We start from the raw sequence: 26,859 nt of genomic DNA on the forward strand, positions 1-26,859 counted from the left end.
GGTTTTAAAACAATTTCAAGTTACATCTGAAACTTACAGAGTAAAATTTAGAGCCCTTAAGAGAGGACCTGGAGTAAGTAATGTGGCTTATGTAAACCAGATGACAGATCTGTTTGATAAATGGCTCAACGGACAGCCTGTAACTAACTTTGGAAGAATGCGGGATTTGATGATACAGGAGCAATTCCTGAATATGTCCAAGGAGGATATAATACAGTGTTTATGGGATAAGAAAATGGACTCAGCAGAAAGTCTTGCTTCTTATGCTGATCAATACGAGCAGTCCCAGGCCGCCAGAAAGGCGGGACAAGCTGGGACAAAACAGGTGGAGGGAGGAGAGAGGAACAACCTTGGTCGCAGTTGGAGCAGATACCAGAAGGGACAACCTCAGACCACACCCTACTACTGGGGGCAGCCCAAGGCCCCAACTACACCCCAAGGAACACTCCAGACACCTTATCGTCCCACCACACCATTCTCCAGCAACCCACCTTGCCCAAGTGACCCGTCAGCTGGACAATGTTTTAAATGTAATGAGCTGGGGCATGTAACAGCCAACTGCCCCAAGAACCCCAACAGATTACAGTTCATTGCATCGGAATCTCACCAGAGGTCCTCAGGCCCAGATGCCTCCCAGTATTACTCTCAGAGTGGAGGGAAACTGTGAATGTGGGCGGGAAGAAGGTCACAGCATGGAGGGATACCGGAGTACAAGTGTCGGCTATTCATGCTTCCTTAGTGGACCCCAATTTAATCGACCAAGAGGTCCAAGTGACGATTCAACCCCTCAAGTCAAACTCTTTTGACTTGCCTACAGCCAAGTTGCCAGTCCAGTACAAGGGCTGGTCAGGAACGTGGACTTTTGAAGTCTATGATGATTATCCCATCCCCATGCTGTTGCGGGAAGACTTGGCCAATCATGTGAAGCTAGCCAAGAGGGCGGGAATGGTCACCCGCAGCCAGGCTAAGCAAGCTTTCACACCTAGCTCTATTCCGGAAACTTCTACCAGAACACATCAGAGGTGATGGAACCAGACCCCATGCCAACGTCTGCAACAGCAGTAGTGGATCCAGTCACAGAGACCCAGACAGAGTCTCAGAACCGGAACAGGCGGAACAACCAGCATCAGAACCACTGCCAGCACTGAATCCAATACTTGCAACCCCAACACCTGAGGGCCGCACGGAACCTGCACTGGCAGCAGCAGAAAACCATACACAAGAGGCTCAGCCAGAGCCTGAACTCCAACATAGTGCACCAGCGGAGAGTGGTTCACAGTCAGCGGAAACAGCCCCATCACCTGCATCGCTTCCAGAGGGACCACGCCCAGGTCCACAATCCAATGAGGAACTGATGTCTCCAGCATCAAGGGAACAGTTCCAGACCAAACAGGAAGCAGATGAAAGCCTCCAGAGATCTTGGACGGCGACACGGAGCAACCCACCACCTCTCAGCTCTTCTAATCAATCCAGGTTTGTTGTAGAAAGAGGACTTTTACACAAGGAAACTCTTTCTGGTGGACACCAGGAAGACTGGCATCCTCAGAGACAGTTGGTAGTTCCAACTAAGTACCGGGTAAAGCTATTAAGCTTAGCCCACAATCATCCTAGTGAAAAGAAAAGGAGTACTTGTGGCACCTTAAAGACTAACCAATTTATTTGAGCATAAACTTTCGTGAGCTACAGTTCACTTCATCGGATGCACTCACAAAAGCTTATGCTCAAATAAATTGGTTAGTCTCTAAGGTGCCACAAGTACTCCTTTTCTTTTTGCGAATACAGACTAACATGGCTGTTACTCTGAAACCAATCATCCTAGTGGCCATGCTGGAGCGAACAGAACCAAAGACGATTTGGGAAAGTCGTTCCACTGGGAGGGAATGGGCAAGGATGTTTCTACCTATGTCCGGTCTTGTGAGGTATGCCAAAGAGTGGAAAAACCCCAAGACCAGGTCAAAGCCCCTCTCCAGCCACTCCCCATCATTGAGGTTCCATTTCAGCAAGTAGCTGTGGATATTCTGGGTCCTTTCCGAAAAAGACACCCAGAGGAAAGCAGTACATACTGACTTTCATGGATTTTACCACCCGATGGCCAGAAGCAGTAGCTCTAAGCAACACTAGGGCTAAAAGTGTACGTCAGGCACTAACCAATATTTTTGCCAGGGTAGGTTGGCCCTCCAACATCCTTACAGATGCAGAAACTAATTTCCTGGCAGGAACTATGGAAAGCCTTTGGGAAGCTCGGGGGAGGCTGCAGAGCCCTGGGCCGAGGCCAGGAGCAGAGTCCTGGCCTGGCAGCTGGGACCCCAGGCTGGCAGCGGAGCCCCCCCGGACCGGTGGCTGGGACCTGGGACTAGCAGTGGGCTGAGCGGGGCCGGTGGCCGGGACTTGGTTGCCACCCCTTACCACCATCAAACAAATGCCCTGGTGGAGAAGTTTAATGGGACTTTGGGGGCCATGATACGTAAATTCGTAAATGAGCACTCCAATGATTGGGACCTAGTGTTGCAGCAGTTGCTTTTTGCCTACAGAGCTGTACCCCACCCCAGTTTAGGGTTTTCCCCATTGAACTTGTATATGGCTGTGAGGTTAAGGGGCCATTACAGTTGGTGAAGCAGCAATGGGAGGGATTTACACCTTCTCTAGGAACTAACACTCTGGACTTTGTAACCAAACTATAAACCACCCTCCGAACCTCTTTAGCCCTTGCTAAAGAAAAAACTTACAGGATGCTCAAAAAGATCAAAAAGCCTGGTATGATAAACATGCCAGAGAGCATTCCTTCAAAGTAGGGGAAGAGGTCATGGTCTCAAAGGCTCTCCAGGATCATAAAATGGAAGCGTCATGGGAAGGGCCATTCACGGTCCAGGAGCGCCTGGGAGCTGTTAATTATCTCATAGTATTCCCCACCTCCAACCAAAAGCCTAAGGTGTACCATATTAATTCTCTAAAGCCCTTTTATTCCAGAGAATTAAAGGTTTGTCAGTTTACAACCCAAGGAAGAGATGATACTGAGTGGCCTGAAGGTGTCTACTATGAAGGGAAAAGTGCTGGTGGCGTGGAAGAGGTGAACCTCTCCATGACGCTTGGGCATATGCAGCGACAGCAGATCAAAGAGCTGTGCACTAGCCACGCGCCGATGTTCTCAGCCACCCCAGGACTGACTGAATGGGCATACCACTCCATTGACACAGGTAATGCTCACCCAATTAGAGCCCAACCTTACCGGGTGTCTCCTCAAGCTAAAACTGCTATAGAACGGGAGATCCAGGATATAATAATTTTATTAAGATAATGTTGAAGTAAAAAGAAAATGGTACAGAGTTAAAGCATAGAAGTTTCTGGTTATCAGGGAATAAGGTACAGATTACCAAGAGGTGCGAAATTCGGTTTAGGAACGGGTGGCGTAAGGAATACATAATCTGCAATCTCCCGATTAGGGGTAAAAATTTAACCAGTCAAAGTACAGACATTGAGATATGGGGTATGTTGTCCATATAATGGCTATATTCAGGTGTGGAGTATAATGAGTGGATACAATGATGGGGATGGATCTACCCTCATTTGGTGAGATTTAATGTTCAGTGAGTTTATGGTTCCAGTTCATATGGTCCAATGGGAAAAAAAGTCTCTCAGTCCCTTTCCCATAGTTGATGCACGATGTCGTACTGGCTCACACCTCCTGGTACTGTCGGTGGCCGGTGATGTGTTCGATGTAGATGTCCCTGGACCATCGGATGCTGTCAGAGACCATGAGGTGCCGCATGAGCCGTGCGTAGCGTCGACCGATCCCACAGGTCCGCAGTACACGCTCATTGCAGGGGTCCCAAGCGCCCAGGGCTCCGACGATCAGGGCATCCATCTGCACCTCGTAGCCTTTCGCTCTCAGGGTGTCGGCCAGAGGGGCGTATTTTTCCAGCTTACGAGCTCGGGCTTCGCGGAAGGCCGGGATCCTGTTTTTGAAGGAGACCGTGATGTTGACAAGGATGATCTTTTTCTGGGCCTCGTTGGTGACTACCACGTCAGGTTGCAACTGGCTGTCAGTACCGGGGATGGCGCAGTTCATGGCGACCTCCTGCAGGAGCGGTGCGATGGCTTTCACTAGGCAGTTCTGGATGGCGTTGTGGCGCAGCTGCCAGGCTCTGGAGCGGGGCTTGCAGCTGCACAGGACGTGGGGCAGGGTCTTGTTGGAATAGCCACGCTTCCTGCAACACTTGTCTTGGTTCCCGTGGCAGACAGCTCCGTTGAGCGGGACGCAGTTGAGCCGGGCGCGGTGGATGAACCGCCAGTCAGTGAAACGGGTGAAGCCGCCCCCAGCGAGGAAGTAATTGCTGGCGTCCCACTTGCTGGTCAGTTCGAAGGCTTTACCCTGGTCCGGTTTACGCTTCAGGGTTTCCATGTACAGCAAGTGGATGGCTGCCTTCAGGGTCCTCTCCAGCATGCCCCTGGCACTCGGGGTGACAATGGTGTTGTCCTCAGACCTGATCTGTGGTACCAGGACTCCCAGCTCCTGGCGCTCCTCGCACCACTCCCAGCGGCAGCCGATGCACTTCCCCAGGCGACGTGTGGCATTGCGAGCGCGGGAGCACAGTGAAGCGATGTCGCGCCCGTCCCGTCCGAATTCACCATCCAGGGAACCGCTCAGGAAGCTGGTGGTGTCTTGGTTGGAGGGGGCTCTGCTGATCCGCTTCTTTGTTGCATCATGGAGGGCGTTTGCTGCGATGTTCCTTACCATGGTGTCGAGACACGTCAGCAGGTAGGTGTAATCCGCCCCTCTGCAGTGCCTGGGCATCTCCAGTCATTCTAGTTCCCAAACCAGATGGGAAGATACGTTTTTGCGTGGACTACTGTAAGCTCAATGCTGTAACTCGCCCAGACAACTATGCAATGCCACGTACAGATGAACTATTGGAGAAAGTGGGATGGGCCCAGTTCATCTCTACCTTGGACTTAACCAAGGGGTACTGGCAGGTACCGCTACATGAATCCGCCAAGGAAAGGTCAGCCTTCATCACACATCTTGGGCTGTATGAATTTAATGTGCCCCCTTTCAGGCTGCAGAATGCACCCGCCACCTTCCAAAAACTTGTAGATGGTCTCCTAGCGGGACTGGGAGAATATGCAGTCGCCTACCTTTATGATGTGGCCATATTTCAGATTCCTGGGCAGAACACCTGGAACATCTACAAACATCTACAAAAAGTCTTTGAGCGCATAAGGGAGGCAGGACTAACTGTTAAGGCTAAGAAATGTCAAATAGGCCTAAACAGAGTGACTTACCTTGGACACCAGGTGGGTCAAGGAACTATCAACCCCATACAGGTCAAAGTGGATGCTATCCAAAAGTGGCCTGTCCCAAAGTCAAAGAAACAGGTCCAATCCTTCTTAGGCTTGGCCGGATATTACAGGCGATTTGTACCACAATACAGCCAAATCGCTGCCCCACTGACGGACCTAACCAAAAAGAAACAGCCAAATGCAGTTCAGTGGACTGAAGAGTGTCAGAAGGCCTTTAACCAGCTTAAAGCGACACTCATGTCTGACCCTGTGCTAAGAGCCCCAGACTTTGACAAACTGTTCCTAGTAACCACAGATGCCTCCGAGCATGGTGTGGGAGCAGTTTTAATGCAGGAAGGACCGAATCAAGAGTTCCATTCTGTCGTGTTTCTCAGCAAGAAACTGTCTGAGAGAGAAAGCCACTGGTCAATCAGTGAAAAGGAATGTTACGCCATTGTCTACGCTCTGGAAATGCTACGCCCATACGTTTGGGGACGGCGTTTCCACCTGCAAACTGACCATGCTGCGCTACAGTGGCTTCATACCACCAGGGGAAATAACAAAAAACTTATTCGGTGGAGGTTAGCTCTCCAAGATTTTGATTTCAACATCCAACACATCTCAGGAGCTTCTAACTAAGTGGCTGATGCACTCTCCAGTGAAAGTTTCCCAGAATCAACTGGTTAAAATCATCCTTGAGATGTGGAAAATATTGTTAGTCTTTATACAGTTAGTAGTATATTTAGAGATGCATGTGTCTTATTAACTCTGTTTTCTCCTAGAGCTCCAGGAAGAAATCATAGCCAGTATTTCACCCTCTCTGTGATTTGGGGGGCATGTCATAAAAATAAGGGAAGGATAACCACCTTTCTGTATACAGTGCTATAAAATCCCTCCTGGCCAGAGGCAAAACCGTTTCACCTGTAAAGGGTTAAGAAGCTAAGATAACCTCGCTGGCACCTGACCCAAAATGGCCAATGAGGGGACAAGATACTTTCGAAGCTGGAGGGGGGGGAACAAAGGGTTCATCTGTCTGTGTGATGCTTTTGCCGGGAACAGATCAGGAATGCAGCCTTCCAACTCCTGTTAAGTTAGTAAGTAATCTAGCAAGAAATACGTTAGATTTCCTTTTGTTTAATGGCTGGTTAAATAAGCTGTTCTGGATGGAATGTATATTCCTGTTTTTGTGTCTTTTTGTAATTTAAGGTTTTGCCTAGAGGGATTCTCTATGTTTTGAATCTGATTACCCTGTAAGGTATTTACCATCCTGATTTTACAGAGGTGATTCTTTTACCTTTTCTTTAATTAAAATTCTTCTTTTAAGAACCTGATTGATTTTTCATTGTTCTTAAGATCCAAGGGTTTGGGTCTGGGTTCACCTGTACAAATTGGTGAGGATTCTTATCAAGCCTTCCCCAGGAAAGGGGGTGTAGGGGTTGGGGGGATATTTTGGGGGAAGTCATCTCCAAGTGGGCTCTTTCCATGTTTGTTGTTTAAAATGCTTGGTGGTGGCAGCATACGGTTCAAGGACAAAGCAAAGTTTGTACCTTGGGGAAGTTTTTAACCTAAGCTGGTAAGAATAAGCTTAGGGGGTCTTTCATGCAGGTCCCCACATCTGTACCCTAGAGTACTCTTGACACCATACATCCCATTTTGGCCAGGACAGTCCCTTTTTTAAGCCCTGTTCTGGCGGTCATGACTTTTTTTTGGAAAAGTGGACATTTATCCTGTTTGCTCTTGCTGACTAATGATCAGTTAGCAAAAGCAAATGGGACAAATGCCCAAATCCTAGCGGGATGCAGAGGGCTGTGCGGGGGTGAGAGACAACACCAGCTCTGCAGAGGTTTGGGGAACAGGATGCCAGCCGCACAGTGGAGAGGTAGGCTTCGGGTGAGCAGCAGCCAGCCACAGGGGGGCAGGCAGGGCTCAGATGAGTTGCGACACCAGCCCCATGCAGGGAGCAGGCTAGGCTCAGATGAGAGCCTGCCTGTGTGGGAGGCAGGGCTCAGGCCAGCGATTCAGGTCAGAGCCTTGGGGAGCAGGGAAGAGGGTATGGTCCAGCCCCATGTGCAGGGGGGCAGGGCTCAGGCAACCGGCTCAGGCCAGCCCCACACAGTGTCCCATTTTCCCTTTGCTTTAGTACAGAGCATTTCACTTCTGACCCAGCCAGTCCAGCAGGGATCAGCTCTCGGCCTACTCTATTTAAAATTTTTAACTCAAACAAAACAGACAAAGTTTTCACATAACACAAATGTGGGAGTGGTAAGTAATAAAGAGGACAAGTCACTGCTACAGCGTAATCTGTAATACTTGATAAAAAGGGCACTAGCAAACGATGTATGTTTCATAATGGCCAAATGTACAATCGTACATCTAGGAATAAAGAATTCAGGCCACACTTACACAATGGGAGACTATCCTGGGAAGCAAACCCACTGAAAGAGATTTGAGAGTCATGGTGAATAAGGAGATGAACACGAATCACTCATGCGACATGATACCCAAAAGGGCTTAAGTGATATTAGGGTATATAGTCAAGGAATCTCAAGTAGGAGTACAGAGATTATATTATCTCTGTATTTGGCACTAGAACAACTGCAACTGAAATACAATGTCCAGTTCTGGTGTCCATATTCCAAAAAGGATGTTGGAAAAATTAGAGAGGATTCAGAGAAGAGCCACAAGAATTAAAGGATTGGAAAATATGCCTTATTGTGATAGACTCAAGGAGCCAAATCTATTTAGCTTACCAAAGAGAAAGTTCAGGGCTGACTTGACCACTGACTATAAATACATACATGGGAACCAGAAATTTGATAATGGGCTCTTCAATCTGGCTGCTAAAGGTATAACAAGATCTAGTGGCTGGAAGTTGAAGCTAGACAAACTCAGAACTAGAAACAAGATGCAAATATTTTAACAGTGAGGGAAATTAACTATTGGACAACTCACCATCCATGGAAATTTTCAAATCAAGATTTGATGTTTTTCTAAAAGATATGCTCTAGTTCAAAAAGGAACTAATTCAGGAAGTCCTATAGTGTTAATGCAGGAGGTCAGACTAGATGATTACAAAACCAGAAGGGGGACCTTTGTAATCTATGAATGAATGTTGCATTAACATTGTTACAGTTTGCATTTAATTTATTAATATCAACTTTCTATATTAGAGGAGGCTGAAACAATGTGTCACAATGTGGCATTTGGTCTGAAACCATACTGCTAAAAAACACAGCCAGCTAGATGAAACTGACATTTGCTTTCGTCGCAGTAGGTTTTCATACAGACATGCTTAATTTTGTAGATAAATAAGCAACATTTTAACTTCATTTTCTGCTAGCGTGTCTAAGTCATTCATTCCTGGATGGTTTACACAGTGAATGAAATGCAGAGGCTTTAAAATGCTTTGGTCTTTGAATTCTACAGGAAATCATGACTACCTGAAATCCAACCCCATCAATTATCGGATTAAAAATTGAAGATCACCATTTCAAGCTGCTGGCAACAGAAAATCTTGGAAAACATGAGCTGGCACAGATTTGAGAACGTTACAGTGTGAACATCATAATGGTTTCACATTTCATTGTATTGATACTAGAAATAATGATAATTTTTATGGTACATTTTTGAGTTTCATGTTTAATGCAGCTTATAAAAGAAGTCTCATTTATTCCCTGATGTATTACTATTCTACTAGTGTACAGCTGCCAACTGTAGTTAAATCTGATTAAGGCCCCATGCTGAGTTAATCAATCTGATAATGTCAGACATTATTAAGGAAGCATACATGATATGGTCACACTGTCTATTATCAGTGGCATGTACACCAGTGCCTTTGTTTTCAGAGTACTGAAGCCGCTTAAAATAGATAAACATAAAAAGGACTGTTTCTATCTCGCAAACATTTGTATATTAGTTTTCTATTAAAATACAGCCATTTAGTACAACAAAAAATTCCTTCAGTTTTTCAAATTAAACATTTGGATCGATTTGGAACTGGGAATTGGTCCTGCTTCGAGCAGGGGGTTGGACTAGATGACCTTCTGGGGTCCCTTCCAACCCTGATATTCTATGATTCTATGATTTAAAATTGGTTTTAAAAATTGTAATATGCACACTGGAGCCCCCCAGTACAAATTAAACACTTCATACATAAACACCATTCTGAATCAATATGGACTTATTTCTAATGAGAAGATACAATATTTTGTTTTAAATGAAGCGTGCTACTTACATATGTAACATCAAATGGCACTTTGAAAGCCTTGATGTATCAGACAAATGCCTGGCTGTTAACAAAAAAGTTTAATTCTTCTAATATTCATCCACACATCCAATGCAAATTGAAGGATGATACGTTTGACATAACTGTAATATACGACAGTTTCTCGTTTCACTGATCTAGCTTAACGCTGAAGACTTTTTGAGCCAAATTCAACTGTATTTATATCTGCTTACATTCTATTAAAGGAGTCAATGGAGTTGTGCCTGTTTATGTCAGGGCTGCATTTAGTCCTAAAGCTTCAGCACTCTGAATAAAGAGATGAATATCACTACTCGTGTGATGGAGCAAATCCTTTTCACTGCTCAGGGAATGGATCACTTGGTGATTACCTGTTCCGTTCATTCCCTCTGGGGCACCCGGCATTGGCCACTGTTGGAAGACAGGAGACTGGGCTAGATAGACTTTTGGTCTGAGCCAGTATGGCTGTTCTTATGCTCAGTGGTACTGAGGTTATCACAGTACCCAAAACCAGTACCATTCCACTGCATAAGGATAGGGCACAACTGCAGAGAACAGACAGGGCACATGCAGTATTGCCATTTTAGTAACAGTGTCTCTAAATCAAGTGACTTAAGGTCTACTGAAGAGTTTTCAATCTTTGATATGACAAGTCGGTATCCTGAGATCTAATGAACTCTGTCAACATTCTGGTGACTTTTTTTGTTTTTGCCCACACTCAGGACAGGCAGAGGCCTTCAGTTCTGGTTAGGCAGCTTTGCTTGGAGTTGGAGGTGCATGTGCACTTCAGGAGCACCAGATTTGGTGGGAGTGGGAGGCGAGGTTGTGGTCACTCATGTATCTATAGGCAGAAGCATGTGCAACCCACATTTAGCCTGTTACCATTAATGCTTGGGAAACAGCAGCATGGAGGACGGGATCTCCGGCTGCTAACAGTCTTGATGGGCTCGACAGGAAAGAGGCAAGGATGACCAGGCAGGGGTGCAACGGGGTGGTGGCAATGAACCCAATCCCGTCCCCCACCCCCAGCCAGTCATAGCGAGGGAGGGGAAGAGAAGGAAGGGGAGAGAAGCCCCAGCTGGTCCGGGTCTGTCCAGTGGGAAGGGAGGAAAGATCTCTGCCAGTCCAGAGGTGAGGAGAGGTCTCTGCTGAGACTGGTTTCTCCAGTGGAAGGGGGGGGGAAGGAGGAAGAAGTTGAGGCAATGCAAAGGGGGAACTCCATCTGCATATGCAGGCCTGTCCGGTACACTCTAAGAAAATTCTTGTTGCTCCCCTGAAGCTGAGCACCTCGTAACCACTACTGACAGGTGTATGCGCAATGGGTGGGGGGGGGCGGGGGGGAAAGAAAGAGTGAACCTGGGTGCCCCTGCCTCCCCACCTCCCACAAGCACCCAACACCCACTCCCTGCCTCACCCAGACACACACTATTCCCTGCCTCCTGCACAATCCCCACTGCCTCTCACTGGAACCCACTATCCCCAAACCGCTCCGTCCCCCAGATACTCAGTATCCACAAACTCCCCTGACAACACCACACCTCGCTACCAGCTTCCTACATCCCAGAAGGAAACATCTATAGTCTTCCACGATGTGCAGCAGAAAGCCAGAAATGCTACAAACTGGGCCAGGCTAACTGAGGAACAATGAGCCGGTTCTGCAAGTATAAAAGGAGAAAAAAACAAAACAAAAAAAACCAACCCTAAAATGAGACTCCCACACCAGGGGATTGAGAAATAGATCATAGGAAGTTCAGTGGGAATTGCATACCACACATTTAAGCCAGGCGCTCCCAGATCAAGCTTCCATTGGAGTTACTACAGCCATGAAAACTGGTGTACCTCTCTTCCATAAGAATCTGCCAACCACAGGGTATCAGAGGATATTCACCTGAGCACTGCTGCAAAGTATCGTGGAATCAGACATAGGAACTATTTGAAATATGACATTACTTAGCATTCTACTTTACATGACACGCTGCCTTGGTAAGTGAAAGGTCCAAGAATGATCTTGGAGTCCTGACCACAGAGTCCATAAATGTAAACAAGGCACAGTTTCTCCGTTTTGGAGTAGGACAAGTTATTCATTGTAGACTGATGCATGTTAAAACGATCTGCGGGCAAAACGCTGGCACTGGCCAAACCTTTTTTTGCTTTTTCTTAAAATCACAAATCATAAACTGTAAATTAACACCAGTATATTATTTCTTTGCCTCCGAATCTTCAAAAGTAATAGCTTAAAACAAAAGCATTAATGTTAACTGCTTTGAAAAAAAAATTTCAGCCTAAGACTAAAACAAATCACAATAGTCCTTTGTTGTTTGATTAACCCTTGCTCAAGAACAGAGATTTGCCAGCACTTTATTCTAATTACAAATTGTCACAGAACAGCTACAGCATAAGTTTATTCCAATAGCAAAGAAAAAAGTATGACCTGTGTATTCACTAAAGAGATCAAACACTTATTGGAAAAAAGTTATCACTGTCATTTCACAGGAAAAAAAGATTTAGTGAGCAGCAAAACAAAGTTAAGGAGGCATCAACAATCTTCTAAACTAACTGCACTGTGAAAGAAACAGACTGGAAAGGAGAAATGGAGATTGTTGCATAACGATAAACGATTGCTTTCTTTCCTTTTACTTGTTTCCTCCCATCCACTCCCACCCCCAAAAGCAGAGCAGGAAGTAAAACTTTAGACCAGGGAATGGGAGTTCCAAAGACAGCCACCAGCCAGACACAAAGATGAGATTTGCGGGCTCCTAACACTAAGGTCCAGGGATGATGGCTCAGTGCTAGAAAGCTGTCTTTTCACAGCAGAGTGACTAAAAGAACTCTTATGATTTTGAAGCTCCACTCACTTTCAGCTGCAGACAGAGAGAAGCAGCTTTGTATCTCAACTCCCTCCTCCAGTGTCTCCTGATTTCTACAAGGTGATGCAGTGAAATTGTGATGCTCAGATACATTATTCCTCTCCTAGAGCCCAGGAACGAGTTTCAGCAGTCAGAGAAAGGGAGACGAATGCTGCACGACTTTTCTCCTATCTCAATTTACCTTTGCTTCACCAGTGAAACTGAAAGAAGAATTAGGGCATCAGTCTTTTGCACTAATCTACTGAAGAGGTCATCCCTTTGCAGAGGGTGCGGATGGGATGTGTGGAAAAAAACCAACCACTTAAGCTTTAGCCAGTTCTTCATGAAGATAAGAGGAGAAACAAGAGAAGGTGGCTTCCCAAAGAGGAATATATACAGGAAGCTGTATCTTTAATGACAGTGGGCTTAACACTACAGAAGTGAGTATGTATTACAGAGTACAAGCTCACTACTATGAAGATTCAAAATGGTATTCAGAAGCTAAGCCAATTTAAACCATAGTGTAAAATTCTGTTATTCTTACAGAAAACAGTCTAATAGCATACAGTATGTATGACTGACATACAAAATCCTAATCTTATTTAGTATTTAGGCCATTTCTATTGAGCTATTTTCAGAACCCTGATATTACACTAAAATGTCCTCAAATTTTGCACACTTTGGACTTCACCATGAATGCAACAATAAACCAGGTAATAGGTTGTTCAAACACTGATTTATAGTTGTCATAAGTATTCACGGCATATTTATTTAGCACTAATCATCTATGTCAAAAACTTAATTATGATAAACCACTTAAATCATCAAGTTATTGTCATCACCTTTAATTTCCATACCAGTATACTTTTATTTAAATACAGCAAGCCATATTTATGACTGGTACAATTCCATTCAATTCTGTGAAGTTTATACTAGAAATTAATTTGATGAATCATGTTTTATAATACATTATGTATGCATTTTCTCAGGTCTATTCTTAAGATTTACATACTGTATGTATCACATTGAAGGACAGAACATATAGCAAAGAACAAAATTAACTCCCCTTGGTTTGCTAGTCTGACATCATTAAATTAGATACACCATCAACACCATAATCAACTGGTAGTTTCACACCAGGGCAACACAGAAAGCTTGGCACAGTGAATAATCAGAGCTAGGGGATATGAGGTGGGGGAGGAAGGGACTGAAAAGACTGCCTTGCTCTTGCATTATTTACCAATTGCTAAGCACATACTAAAATCAAGTGTTAAGGCATTTATCAGATAGAAAATACCTGTTTATATTTCAAAGACATCTGTATTCTTTTCCTTTTAATTTGATTCTAATTATGATTATTTCATTTTAATATCCTGCATTTTATACTTCGGATGGTTTCTCTATTTTTATTCAATTAAAATTCCAGAACGAAGCATGCTTATTGGCAAACCAAAAGAAAAAAGACTTGGCACAGAATGATAATTTACAACTATATTCTGTACCTGTGGAAAAAAATTATTGTATTTTGTACATATATACATAAAGTTGGATCAAAGATGGGCTTGTTATTTTAAAAAGTATACAGATTAGATATTGTATGTTACATGTTAATAAAACGTTTTTATGCAAATCAACTGATTTTAGGACTTTGGAAATCTCCCTTACAACATATATATGTTTACACAGTCCATCAGGAAACATAAATGTTTCTACAAACCACATTTCAATTTCATACACTCATCACTAGTGTCTATCAGCCAGTATGATGAATGCATGGAAGTAAACTCTATAAAACATTCAATTAATTTAATTCTGATTCACATAAATTCATCAATATTTTACACTCAAAGAAAATAAGATATCTGAAATCTCTCAATGCAACCAAATCACTCCCAAATAAGTGACAAACGCATTTCGTTCTTTGCTCATAACAATGATAAAGGATATACTTGTGCCCCCAACCCATTTTATATTTTAGTTCCTAGACACACAAAAAAAAAAGTGTTATGGGAATGGCATAGGTTATGACTAACTCACTATAGACCAATGTAGATTAGTACTGTATTGAATCATTCCCACTAGAATCAAGGTAATTCTACGACCACTGTAGTAGCCTACTTAGGTCTTGTTGACACTAGGATTTCAGCCATCATTGGAGACATGGTTTAGACCACTGCAGTACAGTATGTACTGGTGTGGTTTACACCAGTTTCAAATTGTGTTAAACTGCACCAACACGAGGGGTTTCCACCAGTGCAGCTACAATGGTGGCTCAGTTCTCAGTGTAGATAAGAACTTTAAGGAAAGTTTCTGAGGCACGTCTGTGGTTTGTTCTATCTTTGGAGATTAAAGTACTGTGTTGGGGTACATTTGTTCTCTCATCTAAGAAATATAATAAAAGGACAATTAATAGATGTTACAACTTACGCCGTTACATCTTTAGATCTCAAAGCACTTTACAAAGGAGGATATGCATAATTCTGTCTCTATTACTCAGGCACAGAAAGGTGAAGTGATTTGCCCAAGGTCACAGGATGTCAGCAACAGAGCTCGGAACAGAATCTAGTTCTCCTTGTTGCCAATCCAGTACCCTCAGTGCTGGACCACATTTTCCATCTATTTTGTGAGCAAACATTCAAGCATACAAGTTCAGGCATGATGTTAATTTAAGGCATTAATTTAATCTTAATCTAGATATTTTACCTGTAAATCTGGGTAATGAATTTTACAGCCACCTGTCTAGTGACCTTCTTCCCCTTTGCAGTTTCCATTTATTAAAAACACTAAGTGAAATCCTGGCCACAATGAAGTCCCTTTCCTAAAGCAGTTCCAAATAAAGTATAAGAAAATAGAGTAATGCATCCCACAGCCTTCAAAGGACTGACCACACAATTGTCTAATCTAGTTAACAAAATTCAAAGGACATGTTCTTGCTCAACTCCAATGAATTCTTCTTTAAAATATAAATTACAAATAAAAAGCTTGGCCCCTACGGGTTATGTGGCAAGCTTGACTTGGCCAAGCAGATGGAAGTCCTAAGACGACACCAACCCTTTCTGAACTGCCAACAACTTGCTGACAAGGCTGACTGAGCCCACAGTACTGCCTTGAGGTTCATTGCTGTAAGGCTTACAATGACAGGCATTATTTGCTTCACCACCAACCTGAAGTTATCTCAAGTAATCCACAAAGCTAATCAGGGAAGCAACTTCAGATACCAACATAAAGTGCTAGGTTTGGTTTCTTTGGAAAAGTATATGGATGCCAGCAACAGCTTTCAGGCCAGAAAGTTAACGCAAATACTGGTAATATGCTGGTAATAGCTCACCTTTCCTGATCACTCTTATTACCGTCTGTATGGTAACACCCATTGTTTCATGTTCTCTGTGTATATAAAATCTCCCCACTATATTTTTCACTGTATGCATCTGATGAAGTGAGCTGTAGCTCACGAAAGCTTATGCTCTAATAAATTTGTTAGGCTCTAAGGTGCCACAAGTACTCCTTTTCTTTTAACACAAATACCGTTTAGGAAGCATTTCCCGATACAAAAGTTATTTGTGCAGAATAAAACAACTCCCCTTGAAAACATGAAAGTAGAGCAACGTTAGTCAAAGAGACTGTTTTGAAGTCCATTCCTGCTTCAGTCATAAAAAAAAAAAATCCTTTTTATTTTTGCCAATTAAGCATCAGCAAAAATTTTGGATTTGTTTTTTGTTTAGTATCATAGATTCATTAGGTTTAAAGGGAACCTTTATTCAGTCTTCTAGTCCACACCCTGGCACCATGGTACGATCTATTTCATAGCCAATAAAACATTCCTGACAGATGGGTGACAGTTCTAGCCTTTACTGCCTCCAGCCATTAAGTAACCTCCCTTTGGTAACTTGTTCCATTGCCCAGCTGTTTATAGCTAAACTGTCTTTTCACATAGACTAAGCCCACTGCTTCTTATTCTGTCCTATTCCATTAAGGAAAATAATTGACCCATGTTCCTTATAAAAAAACAATTCTTTATATATTTGGAGAAAAAATATCTCCAGTCAGTCAGCCATCTTTTCTCTAGATTTAACAGGCCCAACTCACCTTTATTACCTTTATTTGAACATAAGCTTTATTCCACAAGGTTTCTCCTCCTCACCTTTAATCACTGGTGCTGTTGTCTATGGATATGTCTAGATAGGGATAAAATACCTGCAGAGCAGCCACAGCTAGCCTGGGTCAGCTGACTCAGGCTCCCCAGGCTCATGCTGCAGGGCTAAAAATTGCTGCAAAGACATTCAGGCTCAGGCTGCAGCCTGAGCTCTTGGACCCTCCACCTTCACAGGGTGCCAGGGCTCAGGCTTTAGCCTGAGCCCCGGCTCTAGCCGGAGCCCCAACATCTGCGCCACAATTTTTCAGTCCCATGAGCACGAGGCAGCTGACCAGGGCCAGCCGTGGATTTTCTAAAGTGAGCTGTAGCTCACGAAAGCTTATGTTCAAATAAATTGGTTAGTCTCTAAGGTGCCACAAGTCCTCCTTTTCTTTTTGCGGATACAGACTAACACAGCTGCTACTCTGAAACCTATCTTTGTGTAGACATACCTGAACTCTGTTGGCCAAAATGTAACATGGTACTTCAGTACTGAGGCCAAAACAATACCAGAGAATGGAATTATCACTTTTAAAAAACAAAATAAAAAACACAAAAAACAGGCATTTCTATAGTGCTTGAAACTCTGCTATATGACACACGTACTGCATTACAAGTACTATTTACTGTTTTTATTGCAATAATGTCTAGAAACCCCCATCAGAGAGACTGAGGCCCCAATGTGCAAATAACTTAGCAATGTAACCCAGAGTCCAATCCTGAAGCCTTTACTCAGGCAAAACTTCTATTGACTTTTATAGGAATTTTGCTTGAGTAAGGACTGCAATATTTTGCCATATAATAGCTTTTGCGTTTTTCTGCTCTGTGAAGAATCGGGCCATTTCTGTTTAAGAGTCTAATGTTTCAAACTATGCAAGTCTCTTCAGGATTGATCCTTAGGATAGGGACTTGGATGAATTTAGTAAGACCACATTTTATGTGTTTGCAAAGCAATGCCCTCAATCTGTATTCGGATACTTGAGAGTTAGCTCACTACAGATAATTATTAATACATATCCAGCACAACCCAAATCAGAGGGAAAAACCCTCTCAATTTACAATCCTTAAAAGAGGAGTCCAATTTTCAAGAAACAACGGTACATACACACTTCTTCAGAAGAAACCTCACTCTACCACCCACCATCAGCACAAACATGGCAAACTATCAAAATCAGAATTACCACATATAAAAAAGGACATTAAGATTTTTCTGGAATTCCTAACGAGAGTCCCTATTAAAAAGTAACTAAAAAAGGACCTAGGTACCTTTTAAAAGAAAAAAGGGAGTTTAATTTTACTCACAACTGTATGAACATTAGCACTGACAGTTTTATTTTGGGTGCCAAAAGGGACTCGTCAGACAGCTCTCCTGTCAACATAATTAAATCATCCCCAACAAGTGGCGGTAGCTATGTCGACGGGATAAGCTCTCCTGCCGATATAGCACTGTCCACACTACCACTTCTGCCAGTATAATTTACATCTCTCAGGTGGGTGTTTTTTCACATGCTCGAGCGACGTAAGTTATGCCGACATAAGTGGCAGCGTAGACATGGCTGAAAAAGCAATTGATGCAGAATAGAAGTCCTGCTTTGAAAAGTTGAAAAGGTACCAGGAAGTAATAATATTTATTCTCTTTATTAAAGCCTTTATAAAATAAAAAAATAAAAATAAAAATAAATAATAATAATAATAAAAAAAGACAACCAACCATGCTTTGGCTGCTGGACTCCACTGTATGTGAAAACAGGCTTAAGAATGGGGCTCAGTCCATGACAGTCCCCATGAGACAGGAGAACAAAGACTGGGAAACTGGTATGATGAATGGTGAACTAAAAATGAGTTTAAAAAAATCAGACTGGATGGCTCTACCTAATTAGCAGAGACCAAAGCTGGTTATCCCATCATCTAAGCTGATGAATGAGCAGGAGCAGAAATGTTATTATAAAACTTAATTTGACAACATCTTTTTAATTTCAGACATTTGTCAGCACTATCAGTCACACAACCGTTTTTTGTTCTATGAAATAATTAAGTATACTTTGGCTTTAGAAAAGTTTAAATATATATGTACCACTTTAGCCCAGTTACAAGAAACTTAAATTCAGTCAAATACAGAATCCAAAAACTATTTGTTACACTGTTTCCTTTACTGATTATTTTAACCATTTGGAATCCAAAATAAATTTAAACCATGCCAACACTGTAGCTTTGCTTGCATTTTAATTTCAGGGATTAGAAATGTAATAGTTACCTTCTGAGCAACTCTGTTCTGCACACAGTGGTAGGACAAAAATAACTATTCTGTGGGTTAAGTAATTCAAATTCCAATTTTACATGTGGGGTGAACAGTGACAAGATGGATAGTAATAGGCCATCCATTTTCACAAGTCATTCGGTCATCAGACCTCTGTCATCCACAAATTCTGCTACACAATCAAAGAGCTAAAGAACTGAATTATTTATTACAACTGACACCATCAATTATGCTACCATGTAAAATGTCACTGAAACAGCCATTTAAAGAATAATCATAGATACCGTGGTAACTTTTAACCAGGTTATCAATTCTTCCACTTAAAAACAAAAACAACGCCTCCCCCCATGCTTTTAAAAATGATCTATACCTGAAAAACTAAGCTTCTAAATGAATTCCTTCTTACCACTCCTTTCAGTTTATTTTCATGTAGTAGTAAAACAAGCCACATATTTTTGGCCAGCAGAAGTTGAAAATATGATACAAATGTTATATTGGTTAAAGATCAGTTTTGCATAGTACCTGTTAATACAATTTGCATTTGAAAACCTATAACCACACTGTTAAACTGGCAGCTGTGGAAGTTAATCTAAGCAGTGCAAGGTTAGCAACATTGACCAGGTCTTCTCACAATGGTAACAGCCTTAAATGTCTTGGGTATGGATAGTATATCCTGGCAGCCCACTGCATTTCAAAATACAAGTCCAAATCTCTCAGAAATTGTAAATTAAGGTTTGGGGGTTTGAAAATTACATGGACAGTTTCTATTAAATCTATTGGCTTCTAACACAAGCACTATCCAGTTTAATTTTTGTTTGTTTTACTTGAGTGACTGTTGTGCAGCCATACTGATGTACACCAAAAGATTGAAGACAATATTGCATTCAGAAGACTCTGTTAAACTATGAAAACTTCCTGTTTAGATATTTAAGAATAACCTGGGCTGCATGGAGCCTGCTGAGTTGTTTCTTACAGTCTGTTGGTCGCCCACATTTTGAGGCAAATTCAGTCCCCAGCCAAGAGTCTGAAGTATCTTCTTGCAATAGAAGTGGGTAGGGAGGGGAAGTCAAGAAGCAGGGCCGAGGGCGGGGAGAGTCAAGCAAATTGTGAAAACCCTCTGATGCGGAATGGAGCCCAGATACACACAGGACCCTTACAGGGTAATGTATGTGGAACAGTGGAGCAAAGCATGAGCAGGCCAGAAAAGCTACTGTCCCCGTAGAGGGAACATATTAGAAACACTGGAGCTACTGAGCTTTCAGCGGGAGGGGACAGAAGTGGCTGTGAAACAACTCTGCAGTCAAGAGAAGGGCACCTTGCTAACAGAAAGAGAAGTTAAGGAAATGAAAAATTAAGAAAGTATTGAAGAAAAGAGGTGCAGCACTTCTCAGAGAATAAAAATATTCTCAGCTTCAGATTCTCAGGGCAGATGGAGTTATGCAAATTATTCAATGGTTGCTCAAGTACTGTATTCTTGCCCTTTTCATGTAGCTCTCTGTGAAGTACCACCTACTAAGCTCACACTTTTTTCTTCATTACACCTATGCATGTTGATTTGTAAATATAAGTCCTCTCTCACAGAAACAAAGAATGTGACATACCCATGGTGCTCCCCTATCATCAGCACTTTTTCTGAAAAGTCCTGTAACAATGAGGCCTAAATAAAGTTCTTGCTTAACCATATCACTATGTGTGAAGAAGTATTTTCACCCAAGAACAAGTCAGAGGTAGAGGCATTCTTGTTAAATTTATCTTCTGGTAGAGGTTACTCCAAATTTGCTGGGAATCTAAAAGCTGGTTTTGAGGGCTTTTGCAGAAGTCTTTGCCTCTCACAAGAGGAAGCATGGGGCTCTTCAGATAGCATTAACCAAAGAAATTGCTCACTTTAAGTAGTACTTGCACTAACAGTAACAAGGCATACACAATACATTATACACTTATCGATGGTGGGTTTAATTCTACTGTTGGCTGTTAAACTCTGAAAAATGGAAACCCAAACCTTGACAGTGACTAAAGCAGATCAGACCATCACAAATAACAACCAAGTAACCAGTGACCTTTAAATCCTCTTAGAGTAATCTACATTCTTCCATATCCTTAGTGAATTTCAAAACAGGTCATACCTCCCAGGGATCTAGTGTCTGGATCTACATAAGCTGCAGGAGCAAGAATTGTTTTGATGCTCCTAAATGTGAGGAGATAAAGCATGTCCTGTATGACATGCCGTTGAACAAGCCCCAAGTTTTGATGGAATTCAAATGTAATTTTAAATACTTTATTGGTAGGGTTGCTCCCCTTTTCACTGCGCTATTTAATTACTATCTCCAGAAACAACATGCCTCCTCAGAGAAATGACTGAGTCTTGTCTTCACATACAGCGCTGCAGCAGCACAGCTGCAACCATACAGCTGTAGCACTTTAGTGAAGACGCTACTACACCAATGGGAAAGCTGCTTCCGTTGGCGTAGTTAATCCAGCGACTTGAGAAGCAGTAGCTATGTCAACAGGAGAACCTCTCCCATTGACCTACTGCTGTCTACAGCCAGGGCTAAGTCGGTATAATTATGTTGCTCGGGGTGTGGGTTTTTCACACCGGTGAGCAACATAGTTATACTGTTATAAGTTTGTAGCGTAGACTTGGCCTGAGGTACTTATTGTTCTGATATTCAAGAGTACAGAGGATACTTCAATTCTGGAAAATATTAGTATTTTTCCTTGATAATTTTTACTATGCAAATATTAGCGGGGAGGTTAAAGGTTACAATCCTCAGATTTATAAATTTTGAACCTGGGGTTTTGCAGCCTTTAATTAAAATAAGTTTTAACAACTGATTTATGTTAAACCTGAGCAACTACTGCAGTTAGAGAAAGCTTTAGATCCAAGTCACTGTTTGTCAAGCGGCATGCAGGAATATGGTTGGCGGCAGACGGTGTAAGAAAAAGAAAGACTAAAACAGAGGAGGACAAACTGATTGCTTTATTGTAGAATAAATAGAATGTGTATAAAATGGAAATTATGAGCTTAATGCAAGTTTTAGAAATGAGTAAGAACAGACATCTTGGGTTGGACTAATGGTACACCTACCCCAGTATGCGGTCTCAGACTGTAGCCATTACCAGATGCTTCAGAGAGAATGAATAGAAAAGGGCACATTTGAGTGATCCATCCCCAGTTGCCAAATCTGTTTCTGGCAATTGGAGGTTTAGGGACACCCAGAACATGAGGTTGCAACCCTGGTTGTCTTGGCTAATAGTCATTGATAGATCCATCCTCCACAAACTTAGATAAGTCTTTTTTTTAAACTCAGTTAAACTTTTGGTCTTCACAACATCCTGTCAATGACTTCCACAGATTGACTGTGAATCACGTGAAGAAGCACTTCCCTGGGTTTGTTTTAAACCTGCTGCCTATTAATTTCATTAACTGAACCTCAGTTCTTCTGTCATGTGAAGAAGTAAATAACACTTCCATATTTGCTTTCTCCATAGCGCTCATGATTTCATAGATCTCTATCATATCCCCCTTTAGTTATCTTTTTTCTAAGATTAACAGTCCCAGTCTTTTTAATCTCTCTGCTGATACATATGGATAATCTTTTTCATTGTCCTTCTCTGCACCTTTTCTAATTCTAATACGTCTTTTTTGAGAGGAGGTGACCAGAACCTGTCACAGCATTCAAAGTTTGGGAGTACCATGGATTTATATAGTGAAATTATAATATTTTCTGTCTTATCTATCCCTTTCCTAATGTTTTGTAACATTTTGTTAGCTTTTTTGACTGCCACTGGCCATTTAGCAGATGTTGTCAGAGTACTATCTATAGTGACTCCAAGATCTCTTTCTTGAGTGCTAACAGCTAATTTAAACCCCATCATTTTGTATGTATTGTTACAATTTTGTTTTTCTAATGTGCATTACTTGGCATTTATCAACATTGAATTTCAACTGCCATTTTGCCACCCAATCAAGTAAGACCCTGCTATTTACCTCTCTCCACTGTGAAAACTTACCATTTCTTCCTAACCTTTGCTTCTTATCTTTTAACCAGTTACTGATCCATGACAGGACCTTTCCTTTTATCTCAAGACTCCTTACTTTGCTTAAGAACCTTGGATAAGGGACATTGTCAATGGCTTTTGTAAAGTTCAAGTATACTATATGCTTTAGATCAGTGGTTCTCAACCAGGGGTACATATACGTCTGGAAGAATGCAAGGTGTTCCAAGGGTTACATCTACTCATCTATATATTTGCCTACTTCTACAACAGGCTACATTAAAAGGACTGTTGATTAATTGCAGTTAACTCATGCAATTAACTCAAAAGAATTAACCACAATTAAAAAAAAATGAATTGAGATTAATCACAGTTTTAATTGCACTGTTAAACAATAGAACACCAATTGAAATTTATTAAATATTTTGGATGTTTTTCTACAATTTTCATGTTTATTGTATTCTGTGTTGTAACTGAAATCAAAGTGTATATTATTATTACAAATATTTGCATTGTAAAAATGATAAAAGAAACAGTATTTTTCAATTCATCTCATACAAGTACTGTAGTGCAATCTCTTTGTTGTGAAAATGCAACTTTCAGATGTAGATTTATTTTTGTTACATAACTGCACTCAAAAAAACGTAAAACTTCAAAGCCTACAAGTCCACTCTGTTCTACTTCTTGTTCAACCAATCGCGAAGACAAACAAGTTTGTTCACATTTACAGGAGATATTGCTGCCTGCTTATTTACAATGTCAACATAAAGTGAGAACAAGCATTCTCATGGGACTTTTGTAGCCGGCGTTGCAATGTATTTATGTGCCAGATATGCTAAACATTCATATGCCCCTTCATGCTTCGGCCACTATTCCAGAGTACATGGTTCCATGCTGATGATGCTTGTTAAAAATAATGTGTTAATTAAATTTGTGACTGAACTCCTTGAGGGAGAATTGTATGTGCCCTACTCTGTGTTACCTGCATTCTGCCATATATTTCATGTTCTAGCAGGCTTGGATGATGACCCAGCACATATTGTTCATTCTAAGAACACTTTCACTGCAGATTTGACAAAATGCAAATAAGGTACCAATGTGAGATTTCTAAAGATACCTACAACACTCGACCCAAGCTTGAAGTGCCTTCCAAAATCTGAGAGGGATGACGTGTGGAGCATGCTTTCTGATGTCTTAAAAGAGCAACACTGATGCGGAAACAGAATCGGAACCACCAGCACCACCACACACACACAAAACCACCAACCTTCTGCTGGTGGCATCTGACTCAAACAATGAAAACAAACATGCGTTGGTCCGCATTGCTTTGGACTGTTATCAAGCAGAACCCACCGTCAACATGGACACGTCCCCTGGAACAGTGGTTGAAGCATGAAGGGACATATGAATCTTTAGTACACCTGACAATGCTGGCTAGAACAGTGCCATGAGAATGCCTGTTCTCACTTTCAGGTGAGATTGTAAAGAAGCAGGCAGCATTATCTCCTGCAAATGTAAACAAACTTGTTTGTCTGAGTAATTGGCTGAACAAAAACACTAGGATTCAGTGAACTTGAAGGCTCTAAAATCTTACATTGCTTTATTTTTGAATGCAGTTTTTTCTACTTAACTTCATTATCTTTCATAAAAAGAGATTGCACTACAGAGCTTGCATTAGGTGAATTGAAAAATACGATTTTTTTTTTTACAATGCACATACATAAAGTGAGCACTGTACACTTTGTATTCTGTGTTGTAACTGAAATCAATATATTTGAAAATGTAGAAAACATCCATAAATATTTAAATAAATTGTATTCTATAATTAATAGAGTGATCATGCAATTAATAATTTTTAACCATGCAATTAATCGTGATTATTTTTTGTAATCACTTGACAGCCTTAATTAAAAGCACTAGTAAAATCTGTACAAACTAAAATTTCATACCATTATTTGTTTATACCGCTCTCTACACTATACACTGAAATGCAAGTACAATATTTACATTGCAATTGATTTTCACCATACAATTATAAAATAAATGAGAATAAGCAAGTTTTCAGTAAGTATGCAGTGACACTTTTGTATTTGTGTGTGTGATTTTGTAAGCAAGCAGTTTTTAAAAATGAGGTGAAACTTTGGGGTATGCAAGACAAATCAGACTCCTGAAAGGGTACAGTAGTCTGGAAAGTTTGAGAGCCACTGCATTAGATCATCCATGTCCACCTGTTTGACAAACCCCACAAAGAATTCTAATAGATTGGTGAGGCATGATTTGCCTTTACAAAAGCCATGTGGACTCTTCACCAATATCTCATGTTCATCCATGTGTCTGATAATTTTGTTCTTTACTATAGTTTCAACCAGTTTGCCTGGTACTGAAATTAGGCTCACTGGCCTGTAATTGTCAGGATCATCTCTGGAGCCTTTTTCAAAAATAGGTGTTACATTAACTACCCTCCAGTCATCTGGTGCAGAGGCTGATTTAAGCAATAGTTTGTACACCACAGTTAGTAGTTCTGCAATTTCATATCTGAGTTCCTTTCAAACTCTTGGATGAATACCATCTGATCCTGGTGACTTCTTACTGTTTAATTTACCAGTTTGTTCCAAAACCTCTATGGACACCTCAATCCTGGACAGTTCCTCAGATCTGTTACCTAAAAAGAATGACACGGATGTGAAAATCTCCCCCATATCCTCTGCAATTAAGACCAGTGCAAAGAATTCATTTAACTTCTCCGCAATGGCATTGTTTTCTCTGAGTGCTCCTGTAGCACCTTGATCGTCCAGTGGTCCTTGTGATGTTAGTGACATGAACTGTGACCGTATAGATCACTATTGCAACCAGGGTCGTCTGGTTGCACCAGGTCTTGTACAGAGGAGATCAAGTGGGGTGTCTATGGAAAGGTTGTAGTTTGCTGGTTATGATTATGCTGTCTGTATGTGTGTATCATTTTTGTATTTGAAGTTATGAATATTGGCTATGTACTTGCATCTCAATGTGTTTGATTCTAAGTAGCCTCAAGCATTTGGTCAGCTTCTTGAGAAAGGACTATTCTCAGTAAGTGCCCAGTCAAGGTACACTTAACTGATAACGGACTTTGGGAGATGCCAATCCACATCTGGGCTTTCCTGGGAACATTTAAACTAACATATAAACAATGGCATCGGCCTGCAAAAAGCTGAATCATTGATGGACGTGTGACCTGCCTGAGGCTACAAACGCCATCTTGTTGCTGTGACTTTGCACAGAAGAACAAAGGGGTTTCCGCCCACAAGAGAGAGAATACAGGAGGCCCTGGAAGCCTCTCCATTTTGTCTTCAGCTAGCTTACGAGATAGCCTCTCCACCCCAAAGAGATGCCTGAAAGAAACTGGAACAAAGGTCAGTAACTACGGGGGTGTGAGTGATTGCTGGACCCAGACTAGGAAGGAGTCTAGTCTGTGACAGAAGCTTATTGGAACATCTCTGAGAATGAGATTTACCCGCATTCAGTTTCTTACTGTATTAGGCTTAGACTTGCGTGTTCTTGTTTTATTTTGCTTGGTAACTTTGAACTTTGTTCAAACACTTTGTTCTGTCTGCTATTACTTGGAACCACTTAAATCCTACTTTTTATATTTAATAAAATCACTTTTGCTTATAAATTAAACCAGAGTAAGTAATTAATTCCTGAGGGAGCAAAGAAGCCGTGCATCTCTCTCTATCAGTGTTATAGAGGGTGGACAATTTATGAGTTTACCCTTTGTAAGCTTTATACAGAGTAAAACTGATTTATTTGGGGTTTAGGCCCCATTGGGAACTGTGTATCTGGGTGCTAGAGACAGGAGCACTCTCTCAGCCACTTTCAGTTAAGTCTTCAGCTTTTGGGGAACGTGGTTCAGATCTGGGTCTGTGTTTGCAGCAGGCTAGCTTGTCTGGCTCAACAAGATAGGGTACTGAAGTCCCGATCTAGCAGGGAAAACAGGCTCAGAGGTAGTCTCAGCACATCAGGTGGCAGTCTTAAGGGGTTTTCTGTGACTCAACCCTTCACAATCCCCACTGATTATTTAGCAGATTTTCTGGTTCTGATGTACTTAAATTTTCTGTTAGTTTGTGTCACT

The 26,859-nt window shown here is 41.7% G+C and overlaps 1 protein-coding gene across 2 annotated transcripts in view; it reads right to left on the minus strand.

The window, feature by feature from the left end:
- LOC311516006 (ubiquitin-conjugating enzyme E2 E2) overlaps positions 1 to 26,859 on the minus strand; it is a 335,700-nt gene that overhangs the window by 257,744 nt on the left and 51,097 nt on the right. The window lies entirely within an intron of this gene.

This window comes from Lepidochelys olivacea, assembly GCF_965140295.1.
Source record: "Lepidochelys olivacea isolate rLepOli2 genome assembly, chromosome: 2".
NCBI classification, from domain to species: domain Eukaryota; kingdom Metazoa; phylum Chordata; order Testudines; family Cheloniidae; genus Lepidochelys; species Lepidochelys olivacea.